The sequence below is a fragment of the Calonectris borealis genome, chromosome 1 (assembly GCF_964195595.1).
Source record: "Calonectris borealis chromosome 1, bCalBor7.hap1.2, whole genome shotgun sequence".
In the NCBI taxonomy this organism is placed as follows: Eukaryota; Metazoa; Chordata; class Aves; order Procellariiformes; family Procellariidae; genus Calonectris; species Calonectris borealis.
This window is the reverse complement of record NC_134312.1, coordinates 121977210-121986890: the sequence shown is the minus strand read 5'-3', so window position 1 is coordinate 121986890 and position 9681 is coordinate 121977210.

Genomic DNA, 9681 nt, shown 5'->3' with positions numbered 1-9681 from the left:
CCGCTTTGAAGCTTGGGACATGCCAGACCTTTCCTGATGACTGTAATCGTAATATGTCCTCCTGTGCAGCCCCCCTGGCTGCAAGAGAAGGAGGGGAGATTTGCCTCCACCTGACAGCCAGGGGCACATCTCTCTTTGCAGGGAGCTCCCCTTCCTTGGCGTTTGGGACCCTCCCCTCCACCCCCCAGATCCTCTACCTCCCGTGCAAGTACCCCAATGGGACAGCTCTTGTCCCAAAGGCAGCTCATGAGTTTTAAGGTCAGGTGTGAGATGACTCCTTGGGCTGCTCCAGAGACATGGGCACCTTCGAGGGGGCCACCTGCCCATGCCTGGAGACCGCTGCCACCCTACCCCGGAACAAAGCTCTCTAAGTGCAGATGGCAGTAAGTCCCTGTATGCTGGGCAGGTCTCTCCCAGGGGCTTAGGGAAGCTTTAAGGTGCCTGGGTCACACCCGAGAGCTTTGCAGCAGGAATGAGGGTTCCAGGCTGCTGCTGCATGTGCGTGTGTGTGCAAACAAGAGCTTAAGACAGCTCTCCTTTTGGTCTAGCAGTACCAAGGCTGTACGGGACAAGCCATGCTAATGGGCTGTCCTCTCAGAAACTGCATATGTTTATGCAAAAGATGTTCCGTTATTGTGAGTTTGAACAGAAACAAATACAATATTTGATGCATTTGAACTGAACGTTCGCTTGCAGAGCAGGCTGCTGCTCGGCGCTCTGAGTGTGCAGCGTGTGGGGCTGTGCGCTCACCTCAGCGTGCAAAAAAACAACCAGCTGAAAACCCAGATGACGGGCTAACAGCACGTAACGACAGCCAGGGCTTCTCCCACCCTGAACCTCTTTGCAGTCCACACAGCCCTAAGGGCTTAGCCCGAACCCCAGTGCTCCCAGCAGCTGCAGCAGCAGCAGCAGCAGCAGCAGCGCTGTGGGGTGGTGGCTGCCAGCTGCAGGCAGGCTACGGGACGGACAGCTGCACTTCAGTGGAGGTGAAGTAACTGCTGGATAGTAACCACGAACATTTACAACGGCTTCCGTATGTTAACTATGAGTGTGGGAACTAATAAAGCTGGGCACAAGCTCTGGATATTTCGGGACTGCTCCACCTGGGCTGGAGCCAGCCTCACCCAGATGCTCCCAAGGCCCCTGGCCCCTGCCCCCGGGGGCTGCTCCCAGCAGGCACATCCGATGGTGGCATTGCCCTGGGCAGGGATGATGGCCTTGCATCTGCTGCAGTTTGCCACAGACTGTGACCCTGAGGATGCAAACGCGCCCCACAGCATGCACCAGGGCAGAGCGCTGCCCCACCGGCACCCCGGGGTGCTGGGTTGGGCATGTGGGGTGGTAAGAGGGACCGGCTGCTGCCACCCTGCCCGCTGCGTCTCTGGGGTGGAAAAGGCCTCAGCAAGCAGGGGAGGAGGTTTCATTTGCCTTGCCAGCAGAAATCCCCGCAGGACCTGTAAAGACGCGCCCATACACAGCGTCGGTGGCAACAGCGGGACCAAAAACCCAGCGTTGCACCCACCGCCCGCCGTCCCTTTTCCCCCCATCCCCAGCGCTGCCCTCCGGCAGTGACAACCCCTTCGAGATAACTGGTCTTTCGAGTTCGTTTCCCTTCCCTGGCCACCAAGGCCCTATCAGTATTTTTATATCCGGTGAGAGGCGGCCGCCCAGCGGTGCTCGCCACGGCTCAGCGCTCTTGGGCCCTGCGGGGTGCGGGGGTCCCAGAGGAGTGGGGATTTTCAGGCTTAAGGAGTTGTGAGAGGGCAGCGGGAGGAGGGAGAGGGCCGGGCAGCATCCCGTCCCGCTGCCCTGAGCGCGGAGCCCAGCGCCAGTGCAGGAGATGGACCCTGGTCCTGCAACACCAGCCCACGCTCTTCTCCCAACACCTCCTGCTCCGAGGGGTGCGCGTGTGTGCGCATGGGGGTGTGTGCGCTCCCGAAACCCTTGCTGCTCTCCACAGTCCCATCTGCTGCAGGATGTACCTGCTTTTCATCCCGTTGCTCTGCGATGTTGGAGGGCACAGCAAGCTCATTAGTACATCAGGCTGAGACGTTTTCACACCAGGGAGCAAATGGCCCCTGGGGAGCTCGGGCTGCCCGCGCTGGTCAGGGCACACGGGTTATGCCCGCACGTGAAACCCCCGCAAACCTCCTCTGCTGGGACACATGGCCTTGGCTCCCTGCAGAAGGATCCGGAGGAAAACAGCCACACAAAGGCCTAAAGTGCTTTAAACGGTGTGTGTCAAGCGTGCGGAGTGGGAGGGCTGCCCTGCCCCGGGAAGCTGTGGGGAGACGGGGATAAAACAGGTGCCCCAAGAAGGTCCATGCCACCTCCGGCTCCTGAGGGAGAGCATTGCAGCTCTGGAGCTGGCTGCCCTTCACCTGTGCTGCCTCGCTAGAGCTTTTAAATAATTTTTCTTTCCCTCTGGACACCGGCATCTGTGCCCCCGGCAGCCTGTGAAGCACAGGGGGATGCTGACTCTTCAGAAGCCGTGGCTGAAGCCTGCAAAGAGGGGCATGGGGAGAGATGACAGACCTGCAGACGGCTGGGAGATGCCGGATTAGTCTGCGGTCAGACGGACTACACCAACACCGCTAGCAAGATAAGCATCTTGCTGGCCCTGCCCAGCCACCTTTTGTGTTATTAAGGCTTCCCCGCCTCCCCCGTCTCCCCCCACCAGTGTTTCATCATGGAGCCACCATCGGCGGCACATAAATAGAGGGCCGGGCGGGCTGCGGGGTGAAGACCGGAGACGCTGTTCAGGGTCCCTCACCGCGCCCCAGCGCCTGTCCCGCCTGGCCGGCCACCCTGCAGGTAACCAGCGCCGCGCGGTGCCTCGCGGCACGGCCGTGGCCGGGACCCGGCACGGGGCAGGAGGGGAGCGCCTCGGCCAGCCCGCAGCCTGGTTTTCCAAAACTAAGGGGGGAGGATGAACATTTTCACCAGGAAAAGTAGCCTGGCTTGAGCAGGAGACTGTTCCCGCTGCAGCTGCCTGATGACAAACTCGATGTTGTGGTTTTGCTGGTAATCGGCCCTGTTGAAGACGCCCGACTTCATTGCTAGGTGGGGTCAGAGGTTTTGGTGGTGGATGGGACAGAGGTTCAGGTGTGCAAAACCTTTGACTTAATGGTGTCTGACGGCAGTGCCCTTCTCTGCCTGTGCGTGAAGCCCGGAGGAACCGGGCGGCTGAAGCCGGGAGCAGCCGGGAGGGAGCTCTCGGCGTGGGGCTGCGGAAGGGGGACCCTCGCCGAGCGGCAGCCTTTCCTCGGGGAGCGGGTCTGGGCTCTGTGCTGCTCGGCACAGCAATCAGTCCACTGGGAACGATGACAAAGTAACTGGTGGATTAAAAGGTGTGAATGAAACCAAGGGGCAGAGCAGTAACTTACAGCATGATGAAGCAGTTACCAGTAACTTGAACAAGCAAAGAGTTTGCTTTAAAAACAGGAAAGCTTTAAAGTCTTTCTTTTTTCAAATTGAAGGTGGATGGAGTTCATGCTTTCAAGGTTTTTCTTCATAGTTACGCAATTTGGAAATATTTTTGTTTAAAGAAATGTTAAGAAGTAATTGCAAGTAGTTGCATGTCTCCAAGAGTAGGAAATTGGGGCTATCAAATGCACAGCATGAAGGTAATGATATAATTGTAATCAAAGGTGGCATTGGGGCAACGGGAGAAGAGACCCAACCTGGAAGGACCCAGTGCAGGAGGGAAGCAAGCGTGTTTAATACAGCAGGACATAAGGTCACTCAGACGGGGGAAGGGATCCAAAAGTGTGAGTTGCACTTAAAGAAATGTTGGGTCTTGAAAAGCTGGCAGTCCAAAAAAAGAGTCCTCAGCCTTAAAACAGAGAAGGGAGTCAGCCTGAGCTGCGGGGCCGTGCTGCGCATCCTAGGAGGTGTCAGTGGAGGAGGAGGGAGCAGGCACAGGGAGGGGATTTCATGCCCATGAAGGGGTCTCCGCTGGAAAACGAGCTGGCCAAAAAGCTGAAGGCGGCAAAGAGCAGAGTCACACAGGAGTGCCCGACATGGCAAACATCTTCCTTATGAAGCAAAGGCTTCCCAAGTTGAAACGAGGATGAGGTGGGCCCCTTGGCTTCCCGTGAGGGAGTGAGGTGGCCGGAAAAGGCAGGCAGCGAGCTGCCAGGTGGCGAGTGGCACAGCGTGAGGGGCTGGGAGCTGACACCCAGACCTAGTCCGTGGAGAAGCAGGGTCCCCACTGCAGTAGTAGCCGCGGGACGAGCCACCAAAGCAGGCAGTGCTTCCTTGAACCCTTCATGTGTCCATACCCAAATGCCTCCCAGGAACAATTAGTCACTGAAACATGACTTATTAGCATTGATATAGGGGTGAACAAGTGCCATTTGCTGGCCAGGGCAACCATGACAAAGCTCAGCGTGTGCTGCAACGTGGACTTTGCTATAACCCAGTGCCCATGTTGCAGGCGTCTGAACACTTGGTGGGTGCAGGACACCTTGGTTGAGCCAGGATGAGCTTTCGGGCACAAGACTTTTTGTTTTAGAGCAAACCACTCTGGTCCCAGCAAGCTACAGATGACCAAAACTACGGCTAACAGGCGTGTTGGGGAGGGGAGGCTGCGTCCCACTCGCTTTAAACCTTGAGGGGGGTCCAGACCTTGGGGGTTTGGTGTGCCCATGCCCAGCGTGACACCTGTGCCTATCTCCCCCTTTCTCTCCCCAGAAGCATGGCTCTCGCCAGCACCCTTCGCCTGTCGCTCGCCTGCCTCCTGCTCTGCGGTGCAGCCCCAAAACCCATGTGCGACCCCAGCGCCTGCACCCCGTGCCCCGAGAGGGACGTGGAGGGGCCGACCACCGCCACAGCCAGGGGCTGCTGCCCCCCCTGCCCCCCACCCTGCGCCTGCCCCCCCTACCTGGAGAGCGACTGCGAGATGCAAGGCTTCGCCAGCGGCCGCGTCCCCGCCGGCCGCTCCTTCTACATCGACTTTGCCCGCAAGCTGTGCACCTGCCGCCCCGGCGGGGACATCACCTGCGCCCCGCTGTGCCCCCGCCTGCCCCCCACCTGCCAGGCGGTGGGCAGCCCCGTGGCCGACGGCTGCCCCCGCTGCGTCTGCTACGACGAGGAGGAGATGGCGGTGCCCGCCGGCACCGTCACCACCCGGGGCGCCCGGATTTGCACCTGCCCCCCCCAGGGGGGCCGGCTGCAGTGCAGCGGCGGCGAGAGCAAGGAGTGAACCTGTCCTCTCTGCCGGCCGAGGGCAGGAGGAGAGGGGAGCCTCTCTGGCAGCAGGCGGCTTTCTGCGCCTTCGGGCATCCTCGCTGAAAAGTGTTAAATGCTTCAAACGGTCCTAGAGGACTTGGCGATGGATGTGGCTGTCCCACAGAGCGCTGGAGAGATGCCACATTGTATGTCATTTATACGCCAGGGCAAAGCGTCTATAGGGGGTGAGCTTGCTTTGTTGTAAGGTGTGTTCCATGGCGGTGAGCTATGAGAGGTTAGATTGCTGCTAGCATGTAACTGAAACAATGCAGTTATTTATTTATTTGTGAGATGATTGGGCTTTTGTACGTGTTTATGTTTATATAGTCTGTTTGTATAACGCGCTGGATAAACTTTCTCCCAGGAGCCAGGTTTTTGCTTCCTGTAATTCCATCAAATTCAAAGTGGTGGGACCAAAATCAGAAGACTGGCTGACGTCCCTCTCTCCAGGCTTTTTTTGAGGTTGGGGGAGTAGGTGGGTTAGCACATGGCTGTGTTTTTTGGAGGAGGCAAACTCCTCTCGTGCCTCCATCCTCCGGAGGAAAGCTATGAAGACCCACATAAAGGATGTTGGCAGTCAAGGGTCGATCCTTCACAGCCACCTCGACGAAGCTGTTACCCAGGGCTGACCCTGTTGTCAGTCCCTGCTGTGTCCAGTTTCAGCAGGAATACCCCGAATTCTGTGTCAGTGACTGTCCCCTCCTCACTCATGCTCTCCCCTTACCACTGCTGGAGGCAGACATAGGATATGGCAGAACTGCATCTTCTGAATGCTTTGACGTATAGAGATATATACAGACGCATATATATGTATGTAGGGAGACTGTAATAAAAAACACGGCTTCATCACATTAACAAGTGTTAATTTTGTTCCTTCAAGGGGCTGAATAAAATCAATTTTACCAATAAACTTTTTTGAAAACTTTGCCGATGGGCACACATACGCTTTCCTCATGCGTTAGCTGGTGTTACTCGGGCCAGGCAAGCCTGGCCCCAGGTATACCTGGAAACCTTAAACGTGTCCCCTGGCTTCTTTTCATGTTCCTCTTTACTGCTCTGCGTAATGCTGTTCGACTGCAAAAAATGGTGAGCGGATGAGATTCAGGTGAGGGGTTAGAAAAAAGTTGGAGGAAGCAGGTGAATTTGCTTTTCAAGGCGAACGGAAGGTCCCCATCAGTTGGCACTGTCAGAGACTGACTCTGCCCCGGGCTCTGGTGAGCCTCGGCCAGAGATGCGAGAGCTCAGCACGTCCAAAAAACCGCTGCACCTCAAAGCTGGGCCTGGGGAATAAGGGCATCCGATGGCCCTCGGCTGGTAGCTGCAGAGTGGGAGCGGGCTGGGACCCCCAACCCGGACTTTTCCCAAGGCTGGAGGGCTCTTGGGACCTAACATGGCCACACTGGTTCAGGGCCTCGCACCGGGCAGTTTGAGAGCGCATGAAGGGGACGTGGTGGGGACATAAGCGGAGGTGGTTTGTGTGGAGCCGGGGCAGCCGGGATACCTCCTTGCCCCGGTCCTGCACCAGCTGCTGCTGGGACAGGGGAGCAGGAGAGAAGGACGCCTTTAATGGGGAAAACATCCCCCCAAGCCCGCGCTTGGCAAGCTCCCTATCCCGTCCCCGCTGGTGGGGTGACCCCGTGGCCATCACCCACCCCGCCGAGCTGACGTGCTCGGCAGTTCGCCTCCTGCCTGTGTGATTTGCAGAAAACCGCAGTAAACCCGAGGGCTGGTCTGGGTGAGGAAAAGCGCTCACTGCAAACCGAGATGTGACATGGCCTCGCAAAAGCCACCACGCGCTCCCGCTCGACGTGGAAAACCACAGGAGGCACCAAGTCGAGTCACCTTCGGGCAGTCAGCAATTTCTGCAGCGCTTGCTTTGCAGTTCAGAGTTGAGACAAGTGACACCTGCGACAAGTAACAAGGTTAGGAAACAACCCCTCTTTTACTTGCCCCTGGTTTCCCGAGGTAGGTGTTATTAGAGAAGGTAGACGGCGACTCCGAATGCAAACTGACATTGAGCCTGCGATAGTGAGCACTCAGCTTTTCCACCACGGATTTAATTGCAGCTGAGCCACGGGGAGGGGGTCAGAATCGCCCTCCCCGAGCAGCGAAGGTGCCCGCGCCTCCGGGTGCTCCGGGTCCAGTCAGCTGCCAGGGCTCTCCAGCTCCAGCACGAGCTGAGCCCCCAGCCTCATGCACGTCCCTGCCCTGTTCCCAGAGGACGTGTTTCTGCCATGGGGAAAGGGGTTTTACCCAGTGTCCCTTCCCCCTCCGCTCTTCTTCATTTGGTTGAAAAAATCTCTTCATTTTTAATAAGGTTAAAGCTCACTGTCACCTTACAGACCAGACACCAGCGTGAATGGAGCAGGGAGAAAGCAGCTCCTGTCTCATCTCTTGTGGGGTGGGGGAAAACACCAACCTACACCAACCATACTCGACATCTGAGCATCCCGCGCTGCTGCTGAAGCCAGAAGCACAAGAAGTTCCTCTCATTATAGGTTTTAATTCCATGCTGTCCAGGTATTTCCAAATAGCTGAATAAATTCACAACCTGTATATGCTTGCAAAGTGTCAGTATTTTAGTCCATGGGGTTAGCTCTCTGTTGCTTCTGCATTTAAGGAAATCAGAATGGGTTTGCAAGTGTAGCGATCGGTTTTGCAAGCGTAGTGATTGTTCGGAGGGAGTCACGAGTGATTTGGGCAGAGTCCTTGTCGCCTGGGGAGGGTGGTGGTCAGCTGAGGCTGTTTATTCTTTGTCAGGCATCTTATCTGTCCCACCGCTTCTCCCCCTTGCGTGACTGATAACCTTTGAACAGGAGAGAATGACCGACAGACGGCAATCCCTGAATGATACTGGGTTTGTGTGAATCCTCTTTATACAGGGTCAGCATAGGAACAACGAGGAGTTATTCTTCAAACATCTGTGCAAAAAGTCCCCACCAGCTCCTTTGCAAGCTGCCCATTGGAGGTGGTGAACCGTTCCTTTGCTCTGCCACCAGCTCCGATTTGAGGACAGCTTGCAGCTCCAGCCTCTGCCTGGATGTCTCGCAGGATCTCGTCTACATTTCATCACATTGAAATAAGTAGCTGCATTGTGTTGCTTTTTCCATGAACAGCACCAGCACAGGGAGAAAAGAAAAACAAAACCCCGTTCAAAGACAACGCTCCGTTCAGTTGTCAGAGTTTATTCACTTAAGTTTAACGTCTTGGGTTGTAGCATGCTTTATTTGAATGGGTGTTGTCCTGGACTCTCCAATATTAATCACCCGTGTGCTTGTCTACATTTTGGACGCAATATTGGTGGTATTGTTATCTATATTTTTCCAGGTCTGATTTTCCCCATGGTCTGAACATAGACATAGTTTTGTGGCTACCCATTTGCAGGGTCACTGTAACTTTGCATCACAGCCAGCCACGTGTTTGCAGGTAAGGAGCCATACACGTTTCGTCAGTGCAAAGCGGTATGCAAACTCTTGTGCATCCCTAAACTAGCCCTGAAAATTGAGTCAAAAGCTGAAATTTGCAACTCCTAAAAATAACTCATTTTACATGTAGCACAATCAAGTCTGGGGGGGTTGTTTGCATCCTTCAGTGTCCCGTGACTTTGTCAAAGATCATTACTGCTGCTTCCTTAGTTGTGGAACTGACAGGGCCTTTCTTCATTGTATTAATGTAATTAATTTAATCATTGATTTAAATGGAACCATGTTTTGGGCATCAGTCCTTTTAACACATCCTCTCAGTTCCTGCCTCATGAGGCTGTAAAATATTAGGGCAAAATATTCATTTAGCCCATTAGGAGGTGTCCTTTCGGCACAACTATACCCAGTGCCAAGGAGTGTTTGCCCAAGTCCTTCTCCTCTCCTGACACCCTTTCGCATCCCTGCTGCTCTGCTCCCCCAGCCCGGGCCTGTAAAGCCCGGCTTTAGGGGGATAGCTGTCTGTCATTTTGTCTAGGTATTATGCTCTTAAATTATCAGAAATCCTGATCCTGTGGCAGGTTCTGCACTCGTGATTTCTGATCAGGATGAGAGCATTGTGACAGGGGTTTCCTAGAGGATCCCCTAGTTTAACTAAACTGTACCCACTCAGTGTTGTAATGGACTGACTATATCCCCCTAGAAATACTTTTTCTTTGAAATTTGGGGGCAGGGAGAGAGGTAAAATTTGACACTATCTTTTCAGTGTGTTCCTGATAAGGAATTTTAGGTGTATACAGCTGCCCTGACACACCTGCTGCCACGGCAATGATGCAACGTACTAACCAGCAAACGGCACAAGGATGAGAACTAAACGCACCCACACAAATGTGATTGGGTCAACATAAAAATATTATGAAGTAAAAGTGGACCTACACCAGGACATTGAGCTGAAGCAGATTTTTTAAATGCGACTTCTTCCCATATCCCTTTGGTTCAGTATCACAGTGAAAAATCATGGAAATATTTT